This window comes from Lasioglossum baleicum, chromosome 15 (assembly GCF_051020765.1).
Source record: "Lasioglossum baleicum chromosome 15, iyLasBale1, whole genome shotgun sequence".
Taxonomy (NCBI): Eukaryota; Metazoa; Arthropoda; class Insecta; order Hymenoptera; family Halictidae; genus Lasioglossum; species Lasioglossum baleicum.
Window position 1 is genome coordinate 3,672,214 of NC_134943.1, and position 17,239 is coordinate 3,689,452.

Sequence of the window (17,239 nt, forward strand, 5' to 3'; positions counted from 1 at the left end):
TTCGTGTCATAATTTATGATGCAAGGCGCGACTGCAGGAAGGTTTGTCGCTGTCCAAAAAGCTGCAATCGGCAACTGTCGCGTCACCTAATTACAAGCGTCGCTACAGTGATCTATCATTTTTATCAAACCGTTTTATCATGTCCAATACGAGACAGCTCCACGTCTGTTTCCCATTCGCGCGAGACTACGACGGGGAGTCCCATGACTAATTTCAGAAGATGCTAATATACGTGGGAAAGGTCAGATGGTTGCTGGGTCCAGAATCTTGGCTCAGTTCCAAACTAGGCTTATATTTCGGGTTCATTTTGCTCGTGCCTCTAATAGCTACATGAATTGCGGAACCGATATCTATTTACCGTAAGCCTGTTAATTGCGCGAAGCAATATTCACAGTAATCTACACCGGCGCGGTGTTCGGATAATTTGAGAACATCCGTTTTACACGTTGACTGCCTGCCCGGAAACCATAGGAATTGCCCAACGTCGCAGCAATTCAGTCGACAAAGCTAATATTCATCATAGTAGTTATTTTTTCTGTTCGTTTTCCATTTAGAAAATCTCGGTGGAGATTAATATACAGGGAGCCCTAAAAATGTATTGGGTGTACAAATAAGTTCTCGGTCTTATTTCGTCAAATTGAATGTTTTCTTATTTAAAATACAAGTATGTTTTAATCGGGAAAGTAGTCTCCATTTGCTTCTACACACTTCTTCCACTTCTCGGGCAGACGACGAATCCCTTGGTGAAAAACAGATGGTGGTTTTGACTCGATAAAGTCTGCGAGGCATTTTTCGAATTACTCAACTGTTTGGAAGTGTGTATCCACGAAATGATGTTGTAGCAATCTGAACAAGTAATAATCTAATGGAGCCAGGTCTTTCAAAACTTCTCAGCCCAACGAATCCAGAGCGACACTGTTCGTTCTTGCTGCGTGTGGTCTCAATTTGTTGCTTTCCGACAGCACGTGTGGAACCCAGCGACCCTGCTTTTGAATTTTTCCTAGCCTTTTCAGCCGAACGGAAACGTTTTGTTGCGTTACGCCTAACCCAGTAGCAAGTTCTGCTTGCGTTTGACATGGATTTTCTTCGAGTAATTGCTCCAAATCCTCATCAGGAAATTTTCTCGGCGCTCCTGCTCTCTCGTCATTTTCGGGGTCAAAATTTCCACTCCGGAATCTTTGGAACCACTTCTTGATGGTGCTGATAGATACAGCATCTTCTCCCAATGCATCACATATCATCTCCTTAGCCTCGGAACTGTTTTTTTCAGTCACTTTTTAAATAATACAGCGTCTTTTGGCAACTCATTTTGTTTAATGTGGTAAGAATAATATTTAGAGGTTATGTTAAACTATTAGTCGGGTAATTTACTCTACTACGTTGGTATTACAAAATCCCCCAATCGGAAAAAAAATGTTTCGGTTCGAATACTTAATACAGCCGTTTTTATTCTCAGGCCGAGAACTTATTTGTACACCTAATAGTGCCTCTTTGAAAGGAGTGATTTCCCCGTTATTTGTGATTACCTTTAGGTTATTGAAGTAACTTTTTTTCTTTGCGAAAATGTTCTCTGTGGCTTTGTTAACAAGTTATTAACGAAAAACGCGGACCAATCAGGGCGCGGCAACCACGGACGGATTCCGGCTTGGCCAATGATAATAGTATTCTCAGCGGGACCTATCGTGGTTTATACTAATTGACTACTTGTATTTGCAGTGGGTGATCAAATTATTTTAAGACAATTCTTACATTAAAAAATTTAGCTATACAGAATTTTTAGTTTTTTTTTTGTAAAGGATCAACATTCACTGTGGTTTTAATCATTCCATCACTCACTGTAAACAAATCTAGCTTTCAGTGAAGGGATTAACTCTCATATGCTTTTCAAGTAAAAATTCACACGCTTCCATACACGTTTTATTTAAAAATAGTGTAAAATTTTTATTTCTCTAATTGAATTGCAATTTTATGCACATGTTTGAAACGTGCTTTTTCAAGGTGGCTTTTACGAATAGGGTCAAAGTAAAGGCTGAAATGAAACCGGACGAATGTTAGTGGAGAATCTTTTGTGCAACTAATTTGGGGAATCGTATGAGAATTAAAAGGAACAAAATCACATGGGTATTCGCACAGGCATTGTTGCAGGTGCCGAATATCCCAGATTTCGAGATCTAGAGAGTCTCACGAGAAGAACTATATTCAAATGACTTTTAGCTAGTCGATGAATAAAAGAAACAAGGGAGGATTGAGCCGTATGAAAGAGGAAAATACATAGCATTGATCATTGTTCAGGAATGATGGAATACTTTCTAATCGAATTACCCGATTTAAATTTCTGTTTGACTTGTTTATGTGCTCATCAATCTTAATCTAAAGAACTGCTGGCTTCAGTGAGGTCGTGCAAATTTGCGCAAAGCTTTTGAAAACTAGGTCGAAACGGACCCGTCAAGTGTTAAACAGGATTGTTTGGTAATCAGAGATTTGAGGATTTCATAATGCAACGTCGCTGTAGTGTTTACTGCTGTGGTTTTTGAAGGGAAACCATGTTCCTCTTTTGATACATTTAGTGAACACTGCAAGGTTTCGCAAACACTGCGATTCGGTCAGGAACCTAGTTAGATTCTGATAATTGTAGTGCTAATCACATATTTGTGAAGTCTAAAGGTTCCTTTTTTTTCAAAACAGTTTGAACTCGACAGTTGAAAATGTTCTTGCAATTATTGATTGTTCCATTTAGAATTAATTACTAGACGGCGGATTTCATGCATTCATGATAAAAATGAGTAGGTGTAATTTGAAACAGTAAAAATATTAGAAAACTTTAAAAATACTGTTATGCTATTTTCAATCTATAGGTATATGTTTAACATATTTTAACTTCACTCCAGTTTGTTGCAATTCAAATACAATTTTTCTTATTTTGCATAAAGACCCGCTGTCTATTAATGACCAGTTAACGCCGTTTTTTAAAAATTTTGTCGCTTGAAAACCGCATCGACGAAGTACAATGGCAACAGAGTAGTCGCGTATGTATGGAATTTCTAATGTTTCCTTGCCGTATTCCACTCGAGGCATTTCCGAATGCTTCTCCCGAATTCCTGGATATTTTTCTTTTACTATTGGTGTGAATTATGGTTTCCGAGAACGTCACGGTAGAAATTTCGCGATATGGCTGTATGTGTTAACTTTTAGCGAAATTTATATAGAACACAATTTTACATCAATTCATGCATAAATATACTCTTTTAATATTGTTTCAATACCGAACGATGAAAATATGATTTTAAATGAAATAATCCGTTGCTCCTTTAATTTTAAACTGCACACCGACAGGCATTTCATTAATATGCCAATCAAAAATTAATGAACCCAGGATACCGTTGCTACAGTATTTAAAAAAAATTCAATCCTATTCTGTAACATGTAAAATTGCCATCAATCTATTATTTATGACTTCAGACATTTAAAGAGTATCTTTATTATAAAACTCGTTTCTATATTTTATAATAAATTTGAAAAATATCATGAATGTTGTTAGTAAAATCATTCATATGTTTCTACTTGGGTCAAATATTATAGAAATTCCAGATATGGAAGTATTGTGCTGACATTTCAATTTCTGTGCTGACAACTCTTCATATGATGTGCTTAATATTGACGTATTGATGTTCTGATCATTGAAAAGATTTTAGAAATATTGTTCAAGTCCTCGCTTTCCTATAATACTGGGCACATGTGATAAAATATAAATTGATTTCTTCTGAAGATGTGCTTCTAAATCGAATAGGAGGAGGTTCCTAAATCGGGTCAGCAATCATTTACTTGATTTAGCAGATGTATTTCGCAATATGCTCGCTCGAGCATTAACAATTCCTACGGGCAGGGCCACATCAAACAGGATGAGAATGTAACCCGATAAATACGTCACCGAAACCATCCATACGTAGAAATTAGATGTAGGTTCCTCTATTTATCCATAATTGCAACGGCCAGTACCATTAACACTTTCAAAGTGATGTAATAGTGCTCTTAATTCCTTTGGCATTTTTATTTTTACTCATTTTAAGTAAAAATGAAAAAAGAATTTAGGAACTACATGTAACGACATATGTATGAACTAAATAGTAAATAAAAAGTAATATATAATAAAATATATAATATAATAAAATTCAACAATATTTAATGGAGGTTTTATTTTGCTTTAAATAAATTCTTATAAGTCAGACGGCGAAGAGTTTGTATTTATTTAATGAATAATAGATTTGCAACGTGTTGCGTTGCGTATGACACAGCAAAATCCCCTGCGCACGCAGCGCACTCTATGAAGTCATTGAAGTGTTTCAGGTCGTTTTCTGTTCTGATGGAGACAAGTGCTCTTCCGTCACTGGAACCTACATTATTGAAATGGTGGACAATTCCCAGTAAAGAGATTATCGAGAGTGCTAGCCACGTATCACGTTACGGAGCATCGCAATAACGTGCGGTAATGTGCTCAATAAATTGCGATATGTAAACTATGCCGAATACTAACAGAAATCAAAACATTCCGAACTCTATATGGTACGGACTAGTTCTGAAGCTGTGAAATTGTGATTGGTTCCCCTATCAACCTTAGTGGGCCGCGTTATCAGCAAAATGTTATTGATCTGCACGCAGGATTTAACAAACCCGTGTAGGAGCGTGGCTTGCTTCATGATTTTCGCGCATAATCCTATGGATATAAACATAAATGTGACATTGATAAGCTGTTTATGCGATGCATCGCAGTGTTGTCAGATTAAGACTTGTCTCCTACTCTACCCTTCCTCTTCCACAACGCTATTCCCCCACGCTTCAATCCGGTCATGTGACATTTTCTCCGTCTCTATCGTGCATGCGTCACCATGTGACGTGACTGATCCGGTACTGGCAGAGAGAGAGAGAGAGAAAGAGAGAGAGGGGGTAACTTTTTCCCCTCACTGTAAGTCAATTCCCCTGATCTGGCGACTCTGATGCGACGCGCAGTGGGGCAAAGCGATGAATTTTGTGTCAAAATCAAAGAACTTTCAATAGAAATGAAATAGAGCGATGATTTTTTTTAATAACGCTGAAATATTGCAGTCCATATATGTATAGACGCAGCTGGTTCTTTTTTGCGAGCTCCAAAAACTTAAGAAGAGGACGCGAAAAATGATCTACATAAAATAATGAATACTTTGATTGTCTTATAGATTATCAGTAGATTATGAATTTTTATACAAAATCTGTATCAACACATTTCCGACCGGTGATTATTGCAAAATTTTTAAAAATCTGTGGTACATGGCTAAACACTTTTTAATGGAACCTTAAATATAGCAACAGCAATTTTCATTGTGAACTAACAAGTCACCCTCAATCAGAGTAGGGCAATAATCAACTAATATTTAAAAATGGCCAATAGCCTTTTTGAATGTTAGTCATAGTAAAATAGTCATTAGTAAAAACTTTTTGATTAGTTAGTGATAACTAATTAATAGTATTAATGTATGTTAATCGCACAATAGTGACTGATGACTAAAGATTGATCATCAACTACTAATTCACTAATAAGCAATAGCTAACGATTACTTAGAGCTGTGATTAACTATTTGCCGTTTAGTTATCACTAACTAATCATAAGGTTTTGACTAATGACTATTTTGCTATGACTAACATTCAAGAAGACTATTAGTCATTTTTAAATATTAGGTGATTATTGCCCTTCTCTGTCCTCAATAAACGTGATCTGATAGTTTCATTTAAGATTGCAATGTTAAAGAAAATTTCTACGATTTCTTTTGGTGCAGCACAATTATTGAAAATCCTATTAATAGTTGTATGGGCATTTATTTCTTTTCTTCATAACGTTGTATAATTGAAAACAATGCAGCGATATTTTTATGTTCTTAAAATGTTTTTCTATGTTTGCGTTTAACGACAAGGATCAGTGGGCGAAATGTAACACATTATCAGCCTGGTGCAATTTTACAAATGTTTACCGCAATTAAAGGGTAACCGAATATTGATTCCAACCTCTGTAAACAATTTCGTAGTTCCGGCGGTACTCGAGGTCCACCTCCTCCCGCGCAGTGTTTCTCAAAATAAGCGACCTTTACGCGATTTCGACATTTGTAATAAACGTTCGAGTGCGCGCCGTCAGTCGAATCCTGGGCGGCGTTACGTTGTATTTTCTATTCCGTAGGTATCACATGTGTAAATAACGGTTACAGCGATCATGGTCGACCGGTTTGATTAAACAGTTTTTGCAGGGGTAGCGCTTTGAAATATTCCAATGAACGTGGGCGGTTATAGAGTGGGCCGAAAGGGAGCAACGTGTCCTTCGTATTCCCACAGGTTGGAGAATTCTTTCCGACGACGATTGATCCTCGTCGAAGTACGCCTCGGATCGTGACCGGCTTCTTTTTCCACGAGGAAAGATGAATTATAGGCCGGGGTGTCTCAGAGGAGAAGAAAAAAGTGAGAACTGGATAAACTATGCAAGATCCCGAAAATATGTTAGGTCGAGACCAGAAATTTTTCAGGATCGGACTCCCGAAGTAAATGTACCGCTACAAAAAAGATAAAGAATGGATCTACTCTTGTGTTGAACGTATTCCATACATTTGGTGATTTTTACGCGAGCTCTGCGAGAATATCTCCGCTTTCTAGAACTACCGTTGCTACAACAAATATTAGGTTGTCCCAAGTTTCTTTCACAATTTAAAATTGTCAAATACATTACAAACAACAATGTTCCTTCGTATTTTATTATTTTCCGAGCTTCTTCTAATTTAGCCCTTGTGTAGTCAACCGGGTATCCGTGTACCCATTTACTGTATTTCTTTCAACAACTTGTTAATGTTCCTCTAAAAATATTACAAAATTTCTCTGAATGTCCATACTTTGCTTTCTTTTTGCAGTGGGAAATCTCCCCGGTCGGTCATGCTGCGACTCACTTGATAGCGGAGAGATCTGCCCATTTGGTTGGCTAAGTTAAATGTTAGCTAAGTTAAGTGTAAAACTCTTTTGTGTACCGTGCACTTTAATTGAGAACTTCCCTTTTATGTACCAAACTCGGGATTTAATATGCTCACTTTAGAGGACGCATGCAATACATAGGGTGCGGAAAATGTACTGGTTGTTCACCAGAATATGACAGTGGGACGCTGGGGGATCTGCGAGACTCTGTTTCCAGGAGGATTGCAAGGGTGCGGGATTCGCCTTCTCATTTCTCGATAATAGAAACACAGGGTTTTTCAGTAGTCAGAAACGCTTGATAAAAGATCGATCTAGGGCACTATCTCTCTAAAACGTCCTATTTTTTCGTTTACGAGGCATAATTTGCATTATTTTCATAGCTACATGCGCAGTTGTATGCTTCCGAATAATGCAAGTTACACTGAATAATACAAATTACGCCTCGTAAACGAAAAAATAGGACTTTTGAGGGAGGTTGCGCCCTGAATCGATGTTTTATCTAGCGTTTTTGACTAATGAAAATCCCCGTGTTTGTATTATCGAGAAATGAGAAGGCGAATCCCGCACCCTTACAATCCTGAAAAATGGAGTTTACCCCGTAGGTTGCGAACCCCACTCTTACGCTTAGGTTATGGGGGAACGGTTGACATAGGAGGTCAGCGTCGCCACATCGTTTCGACCCAGTCGCACTAATACACGCATTTGCTGTCTTCGTCAAACGATTTAGCCAATACTGGAAGACGTACGCCGCGGAATGGGATATCACGTGATCCCTACAAGTTTCTCACTGTCATCTCCCGACGGATGATCAGTATATTTTCTTCGTTTAATCATACGGGGTATTCAAATATGCGAAACGTTTTATCCGACCATCAGTATGTAATCAGTTTTTATATTACTCACAGAGTCAAGGTACCGACGTCATCCCTGAGTTAAATAATATTAATTCAGTACCGGGTACCCCGGCCACGAAACAGTGTGAAATTTTTCGATTATGAATAAGAGGACCAGCCGTGTTGGCAGGATTTTTATTCGTCGGGCCAATTCCGGAAAACAAATATTAGCTCGGAGCAAAGGGCTCCTCCGCCTCTGAAAATTTCAAAGAAAAAACTCTCCGATTCGCTGCCGTGACTTTTTAACGAGTACCGCGCATAATAGCCTTAGAAGCTCGGTACAATGGGCTTGGTGCCTGGGCGTGTATCTTTGCAAGCTTCGGGCCGAGACAACGTACGATTTTGCGCGACGGCCTGCGACGAGAGCTTTTTAAAATGTACATAATACACAATGCGCCTCCCGCGCACGCCCTCGTTCACAAAAAGTTACTCAAAGCGTGCCGAAGATATTAATCCGACGAAATAAAAATATACCGGCCACTCTCCTTTGAGCACACCGCCCGATGAATGAAAAAAAGCTTCTCAAGGAAACAATGTTCGCCGTTCCTGACGATAAATATCGTTACACGCGGAGAGAGAAGGTTGTAGCGGAACTTCCGGGAACTTGGAATACTTCGAATTTTAAAGGGTAACAACGCGTGTACCGGGATGATTTGTAGAATCACTATTTTACGTGAATTTAGAAACTTTGATCAAGCTCTTCCTGGGGATTAATAATATTTTATCGTAAATTAATGAATTCGTATCAGACTTTTCGCCTGTCTCACAAGCTGTGGTAAGTTTTCAATTAGATCGTTGTGTAAAATTCAATTGAAAATGTTTAATATAATTTTACAATTGAGATGTAGATTCTAATTATTCTGACGTAAATTTATATTCTTTGTCGATACATCGATCTTGATTGAGCTACAGCAGTTACAACACTGTCAGTTAATTTTGAAATGCTAAATGGAATTGGTCGAAATTCATACAGACTTCCATTGCCAATACAAATAATTGTAGTTCGTTATTCTACACGTCTCGGGTATCAGTATATTCAGTACATCCATCTGTTTTTAATTAAATAATGTAACATAATATTTTCCCTTCAAACAAATTGGATTTATTTAAATTTTAAATCGGATGCATAAAAGATCAATACATAAAACGTGCCTCTAATACTGAAATCTGATACAGAAAATCAAATTTTAATCAATTCACCTAAATTTATACGAACAAATTTTCCATGAACAGTCTAATTATTATAATTACAGAATGAGTTATTCCATCGTGCACTATTTACGTTTTAACTACTTGCGAAGGCAAGTAGTAAAGGCCAACCACGTATCAGACATTTAGTCTGTCTCACAAGCTGTGGTAAAAAGGATAAATCAGTGTGTAAAAGTCAATTGAAAATGTGCAATATAATTTTTCATGCCACAGAAGGTAAATTTCAGAAATTCATTGCGGGTGTACATACATGTACGGATTCATATCGAGAACAAATGAACAAGTTAATTCAATTTCGTGTAATTGTTAGAACTCGTTCTCGGTTTTTTCGACAAAAAACATTTAATTTTCAGTCTTCGACATTTTGGTCTGAAATATCAAAATTAAAATAATATTTATGGTATCATACACAGGGTTGAAAAATTACTTTATTTATTACTGGGCTGAACAATATTATTTTAGGGTTTAACGAAGTTTGAGTTCGAGTTTCTTACAAATAAAAATACTAACACTTCAACTAGATTAACCCTTTAACTGCGGGTGTGGCTTATAAACCACATACTAAAATTATAGCCGGAGGAGGGTGTGGTATATAAACAACCTGTTAATTTTTGCTAATATCAAATAGCGGCTGGGGCTTATATACCACTAAAATAAAAATTAAATAAATACAATAAAAAAATTCTTTCAAAATAGAATATCACTTTAGTAATATAATTAAAAGTATCTAAAAAAAGTTGCTAAAAGTACCCGCAGTTAAAGGGTTAACAAGGGTTCAGAAGATATGACAGTGCATTCGAGTTTTATAGTTTTAAGTAAGTAATTCCCTTTGAGACTGCACGAGAATAAAAAAGTTCCCTTTTAATGTTTTACTCGAGTACAAAGCTGAGTAAAATGTTTGAATTATGCTTCGCTGATTATGGAGGAAATCTGGTATCGTACACACCCTTTACGAGAGACTTGAGATAAGAATTTAATTAAGCAAATAAATTTTTTTAAGGAGAACACATTTGCTTCAGAACGCTATTTGTTTTAGTAGACATTTATTAACATAAATTGGAAGAGTTTTTTGTTCGCCATGATAAATTCAAATAAACCAAATATTATAATTCAATGATATTTCTATAGGTAGCTCTACTAACCTATTTAAAACAATTAGTTTAGGGAACACTAGAATTGTTTTCACGCACTTACGGAATATAATGGAAATTAATAAAATGGGGAACTATTGGTGCGAAAGTCAATTGCAATTCAGTGTTAGTTTATTTTGATATGTGGGAATGTTTGGGTAAATCTTAACGTGTTCAACGAACGTAAGAGAATTCAGTTGTTTATGTTACTTGCAAGTTTCATTTTAGATTTCACCATTAGTCAATACGGTAATTATTGGAGAATTGATTCTAGCAGGCAGAGGCACACATGTAGTATGCTTCAATTGGCATTCTGCTATGCGACTATTCAATTTAGCTTTTCAATTTGGCTTTGTTTCTGTAAACACTCGTGTTTATCCAATTGAATCATGCTAAAAGGGATATCACACTCAACCTAGAATTACAATGCAATAAACATCGTTGGTTAAATTGTCTTTACGTCGCGTGTTCGATGAAGCGACACAATTGCAGATTCAATATATCGAAAAACAGCAAATATACCAGATGAATGAAACTGTCAACATTACATTTTTTACACGTTATATCGGAATACAGGTAAAACGAATTCAATAAAACCATCGTTGTTTAGACATATGTACTATGGCTTTAAGTTATTCAACAATTCTGTTACGGTTCAGAAAATAAAGAAAGATTGAACATACTTGAATCAAAATTATATTACACTTTGGCCGTAGATTCCGCAGAAAGCACGACTCGCAGAATATGCAAACGTAAATTGAATAAGTAAAATAAAGCGTCTTGACATGGAAGCACATTTTCTCGGGAATTCCTTGCGCATCAACTGACTGAATTGCACTTGGGTAGCACTCTCATTCGCTCAAATTTTTGGGCGTGTTTCTAAATTGAATATCATTGTTTCCTTTTAGTAAGTTCTTTCCTGTTTCATTCAGCCAACTAAATAACAGTGTCAAAGTAAAACTCTACTATTTGATCAGAAATAATTGTTAGAAATAATGCTCGTGTGAGGGGAAGAAAATATAAATTATTTCATATGAAATAATATATATTATTCACTAAATCACACCTCCTGCTTATTTAGGATCTCCTATTTTATTTTTATATAACAGTTATCCAAGTAATAGATTATATTTTATATAATAGTTATCTGAGCAATAGCTCAATTTTATTGTTAAGTTAAAAAAGCGGGTTGATAGAAATTATTTTTACCACGCTTATATAAGCTTGCCGAGTTGTCGTTGTTGTATGCGTCAAATTTTGTAATCGAATTTTAAACCACTTCCCGATGAGCTAGAGACTTGAAACTTTAAACATAGCTCAAAACTGGATGACAATGCAATATTAAAAAGCAAATTAAAAAAAGAAACTGTGCGTCTAGGAGAAAAAAAATTTTTATATTAATAGTTACACCTCGCCGCGCGACGCTCAGTAGTACGTCATTACGTTCAGCGATCCCCACTCCGCGCATCAGTGCTCCCTACTCCACTACGTGTTCCCATTTCGGACAATTTCGGACTCCATCAAAAGACGTCGTCTCCCGGTGTCATCCCCTCATTCTATCTCGCGTATTTCCATATCTTGCGTTTCTAGTTTCTATATCTTACTATTCCATACCAGTATTGTTATATCTTGCGTTCCATTTAAAAAAGGCTATAAAAAGTAGAAAATAAAAAAACTTTTTAAAAACCACGCTTATATTAAAATGCACTAAAAAGGAGAGAATAATCTTTCTATTTTTTTAACTATAAATAAAAGCGTGGGGCGCTAAGCTATATTGACGTAATCTTCGTGGGCGCTCCACGCTTTTATTTAATCACTAATGTCTAAAAAAATTATTTTCTCCTTTTTACTGCATTTTAATGGAGGCGTGGTTTTTAAAAAGTTTTTTTTATACATTTTTTTATTTTATTCTCTTTCGACTGTATCACGAACGCTCATATTGTTAAAGTTAGCGAAAGAACTTTTGAATGAATAAATTTTGTATGAATGACTTTTGTTAAGTACGTTCGAAATATTGTTTGCAACGAGTATTATCTTTCATGATTTTCCGATTCCCGTAAAACCGTGCGCCGACACCAACCAAAGCACAAAAGAATCATGCCGAGTACTCGGCCAGTGGTTTATGACACGTGCACTTGAATTATGGAAATTGATATAACAGCGGGAACAGCTTTTATATCACTTGGCCCCTTGAGCCATCAGATGTTTTTTTTATTACTTTTCATTGAATTCGCGAACCGTAATCCGCTTTTATATTTCAGTTTTCAGCATCGACAGGTTTTTGTTCGACGTTTGCAAAATGGTATGGACACTGATGTTGTTCTGTACTATTTATCGGGATGAATAAAACGTGACGAGCAATCTGTCTAAATTTGGTCGTCGCCCTTTCAAATATTTATTATGATATTTGGAGGACTGAATTGAACATTTTTTAAGCGCATTGCATTAATGTTTAACAGCTCTTTACATATCTCGTTCGAGTGCAATTACATTAGAGTAATCACTTACTGCAGTGGTATTCTGTTGACCTTCTTACAATTGCATCACGATCGTGAGTTGCTTGTTATAATCTTCGGCCAATGCTATAGAGGCTAGCTGGCAGAAGACAGGTCTCGCTTCAATCTAGTCAACAATGCGATGAGGGAATTGTGATGAGCCAGTGAGTGGAAGCAAGATAGAAGCAAGCAATCAACCAATGAAACAATCGTAAGGTCGTGTTCACTAATCTGTATAATCACATTAGAGTTATACGCGCGAATACACGAAGAATATAGACGCAAAGTTCACGCTCGATTATGCATTGAAATTTTGCTGGTGTAATGTGATTACTACTGTAATTAATTATTAATGGTAATATTCTAAATATGACAACTTGTAGAAATGGTATAACTAAACTCCAGATTTTATGTATTTATTACAAAAATGAGTAGCAATTTAAAGTAGGGGCTGGATTAACAGAATTTGAGAGCTCCAATGTGTTAATCCCAGCTTATCAAAATTATTAAAGGAAGAAAGACATTTCTGATTGACTCCTGTTCATTGTTATCAGTACAGACAAGTTTTATTTTGCATATTATTTTACAAAACATGTATATTTATAGAAATGTTACAACTGGACTGTTGCTGCCATCCGATTTATATCAAGACTTTACTGTATACTAGTAGTATTTTATATCTTGCTACCCTTTAGGGTAATGATGGAATTTCTTTAATTATTTGCAGCCAGCATTCTGTATGCTGTAGGCGCTTTAAATCAACATATAAAAAAGCTATACATATATATTTATATCCTAAAAGTAGCAGAAAGGTTATATTTGATATACGTCGTATTCAAGCAGAGTGGAGAATCTAGCACAGAACTATCAGTGAAAAATAAGAATGACATAATTCACTGTGGATCAGAAAATCCATCCAGCTCACCATAATAACTGATGACACGTGCGTGGAATACACAGCTAGTATGCTTCAGGTCTTTTCTTTCAAGAAATACCAATATCAAAAACCGTGGTGCAGATTCGAAAAGTTTGATTTCATGGGGAAAATGTAGTCGAAAAAATACAATTCCGGAAGTATATCTCGTTGTTTTTTAAAATGCCCATTTTAAAATTGGATTTTCTGCGAAACGAGATTTGACGTGACCAAATCCATATCTCTTTTTTATTTTCACATGCAAAATAACTTTCTGTTGATTATTCCACGAGTGTTCAGAACGTGAGATGGCCAAATGCACGTGACTCATGGGGAATTTTCGAATTCTATATTTTGGAAGAAGAGACCTCACAAATGATAGGATCTTATTCAATATTCCTTTTTTACTTTTCGTATTTATAATCTTCCTGGCCCGATACGCTGCGCGCTGGCTTATTCTGTCCAACAGGTTTTAACTCTTTGATTTCTGGAAAAAACTTTCCCGTCAGTTTTCTTCGTTTTTTGAATAGAGAAGCGAAGTACAGTACTATTAAGTTTATCCCGCTGAAAATATTATCCAAATACAGTGTAACAATACGCCTCGCTTTAAAGTTTGAAGTTCTTTTTTTACAATCTAAAGTAAACTCACATTGTTATTTTCTTCGAAGATGTTTTAACGAGTAGAAAACTGAGCATGCAAAATGCAGAAAACCTGAAGAAAATCAACAATAAAAGATAAACTTTTCGAAGTTTTAATAACTGTACCGCGTTAACACCTGCATCCTTATCAGAGTCTTGATCCGCATAAACGTTTCACATCGATTAATTGACCTTGTTCCAGCGCAGCGGGTGGTTAAAGTTTGACGCATAATTGCGAATTGAAGGCAGGTTAGCCGGAGATTTGCTACAAGATTCACCGTGTTCGTGCAGTTCAGAGGGAATTGGCTTTAAAGTGTTCAAAAGCATTCGCTACTATCACGCGAATGTCTCGAAAGCGTTCGACCAATCGCACGTGTATTGTGTCGATCGAGCATGTTTCGCGCTCATAGAATCTAATCAGTCGATCGATAAAGGGCACGGACTCTCAAAATGTTCTTTTTAAAACGTGTGTACATTCAACCCCCTTTACAATCCCTTTGGGACTTAAAAGGGATTCTTTTAGGTGCGTCTCGCATACGTAGAAGCGATCACCATAAAAACGCCTCGATAAATCTGAGAATAAATCCCGGGGTCAGAGATGATATCGAAAAACGTTTGAGAGGATGAAATTCGTGAGCAGAAAGTATGTCTTATCTGTCATAAACTGCGATTAAGTCGCATACACCAGTGGCAGAAATAGAAACGTGACCTAAGGGAGAGTTGTAGCAGAAAGTTTCCTGCATTAAACGATTACAATAATAAATATCAAGTTGTTGCGTATGAAATGTCCTATTTTAGAATGCAAATGTTATGAAACACTTTTTAGAAGTTTACTATTTTACGGTTTTTATTTGGATGTGTCGTTTCAAATATAAATGAAGGTTATTTCTAATTTGCTTATTCTGTGCATCACAGTTTTATGTTAATATTTTTTTATATGTGATGACGACTCATTTTTTTCATTGCATTTGCCTTTATCGTTAACGGAAATATTTTCAACTTTGAAAATGTGAATAATTACAATGATGGGACAGAATATATATTTTGGTTTCAATGGTATTTACTTTGATCAATAAGTTTTATTTAGAAAAAGTTATTTGTTTAACTAATTGTAAAAACATTTCTATGAAATAGGAGTGAAACAGAAATCCATTTCTTCTTCTACCGATTTCAATATGTTGACAAAATTCCTTTGACTCTTTTGCTGTTTTATACTTCTCGAACTGTTCTTCCGTATAAATGCATAAAATCCACAGTCTAGTGATGAACTTAACACCGCTTTGAGGGTAAAACTTTTCGATGTAGAGTTGCTGGAACGAAACGGATTGGCCGTAACATAAGATTTTATAGTTTTATAGGATGTTTAAATCGGATCAATCATTTGAAATTCGGTTAAAGGAAAACCTATGTTGGCGGATTTAGGTTATCCTTCGCATTTTATACTGCAGCTCTTTCCTGAACGAAGTGTTACGAGCGGAATCGAGGTTTATATTTTATTTTACTGGGAAGAAGTTGTTAGTTAGTAACATACACCGAGCTTTGCCGGGAGATTAAAGTTCCCAACAAAACACAACGAATTATCTGTATAATTGAAGCGTATCACCAAATATACAATGCAGCAAGCTACATATACCATATATGCATAAATCAGCTTTATACCTCAATTAATAAATGCCGATATTGAATAAATTGTAAATCGGCTTACACTTTCCACACACACGATTCGTTGAACTCTGTGTGTCCGTGTTGAATGTAACTGCGCGCGAAACAAAGAGGTCATTTCACTGACTCTGCATTATTTCAATCTGCAATTTTACTTTAAAAAAATATTTAAATCAGATTTATCTGAATGAGGTAAACGTACGAGCTACATTTTTACATCGCTGTTTGAAACTATAATTTCACAAATAGACGATTCTACATACATTTTAGATACTTATAAGGAATTTTAATATCAGTATCGCTTTTTTTTTTAAATTGTCAAAATTGAAAAATATTTTGCAGTTCTTAATATTTCCAAAAAGATATGGAATACAAAAGAATATCTAATCTATTCACCCTTATGGAAGAATCAAAATTGATAAATAAAATATAACGATTTATGAGTGTGCAAACCACTATAAAATTTTTTTCTCATTTGCTATGTATTTATTTTGTATTGGAAACAATTGGAAGTATTGGAAACATTTCGTTGCATCGTGTATTCGACGTGCCAGAATTAAGGCAGTAATAAAATAATTCTGACTCTCCTGTTAATTGCAACAGGAACACGGGGACTCGCAAATTTTTCTTTCATCGTGAGGTTCGTAGTCTCTTTAGAAGAACCAGCACTCGAATCTGTTTTCTCTCTGAAGACAAGTTTCCCCTAGACCCGCGGAAAGTTTCATTCCTCGGGACGCCTGAACGGCGCTCCAACGCCCTGAGATCAAAGGGAATGATAAAAGCGGGATAATAAATAACAGGATGAGGATTTTGGTAAAACTGTTAGGTAGAGATGAGGCTTAGAGAAAGGGAGGAATCGCCTCGTCGAAATTAGCAACGGAACATCACATGACCCGGATAACGGATCCTCAATTACAACAGATATTATCAGGCTTTTGTTGGAATCTCAGATTTATACCCACCTTTGTACGACGTTACAATTTTCAGCTTTGGTGAACAAAGCCATATTATATACGGAACACTACGGATTTTTATGCAAAATAAAGATTGTCAGCATTAATTTCAAAATTCAAGAGCAAACTACACATTTGTGTGTTTTTAAAATAATTTTAAGGGAATAAAAAAGTAATACAACAGTCTTTTAAAATTCTTTATTTAATTTTTAATTTAAATCCATAAAAATTCAAGAAAGTGGGAACATAAGAAATAAGACATTATTTAATTATTAAAACAATTTGTTCAAGACAGGAGACAAATTATAATTGAAACAAAGCATGATACTTTTCGATTAATACACTCTATTGCATTTTAAAATAGAAC

At 35.8% G+C, this 17,239-nt stretch overlaps 1 protein-coding gene across 2 annotated transcripts in view; it reads right to left on the minus strand.

The window, feature by feature from the left end:
* LOC143216530 (tachykinin-like peptides receptor 99D) overlaps positions 1-17,239 on the minus strand; it is a 103,412-nt gene that overhangs the window by 66,978 nt on the left and 19,195 nt on the right. The window lies entirely within an intron of this gene.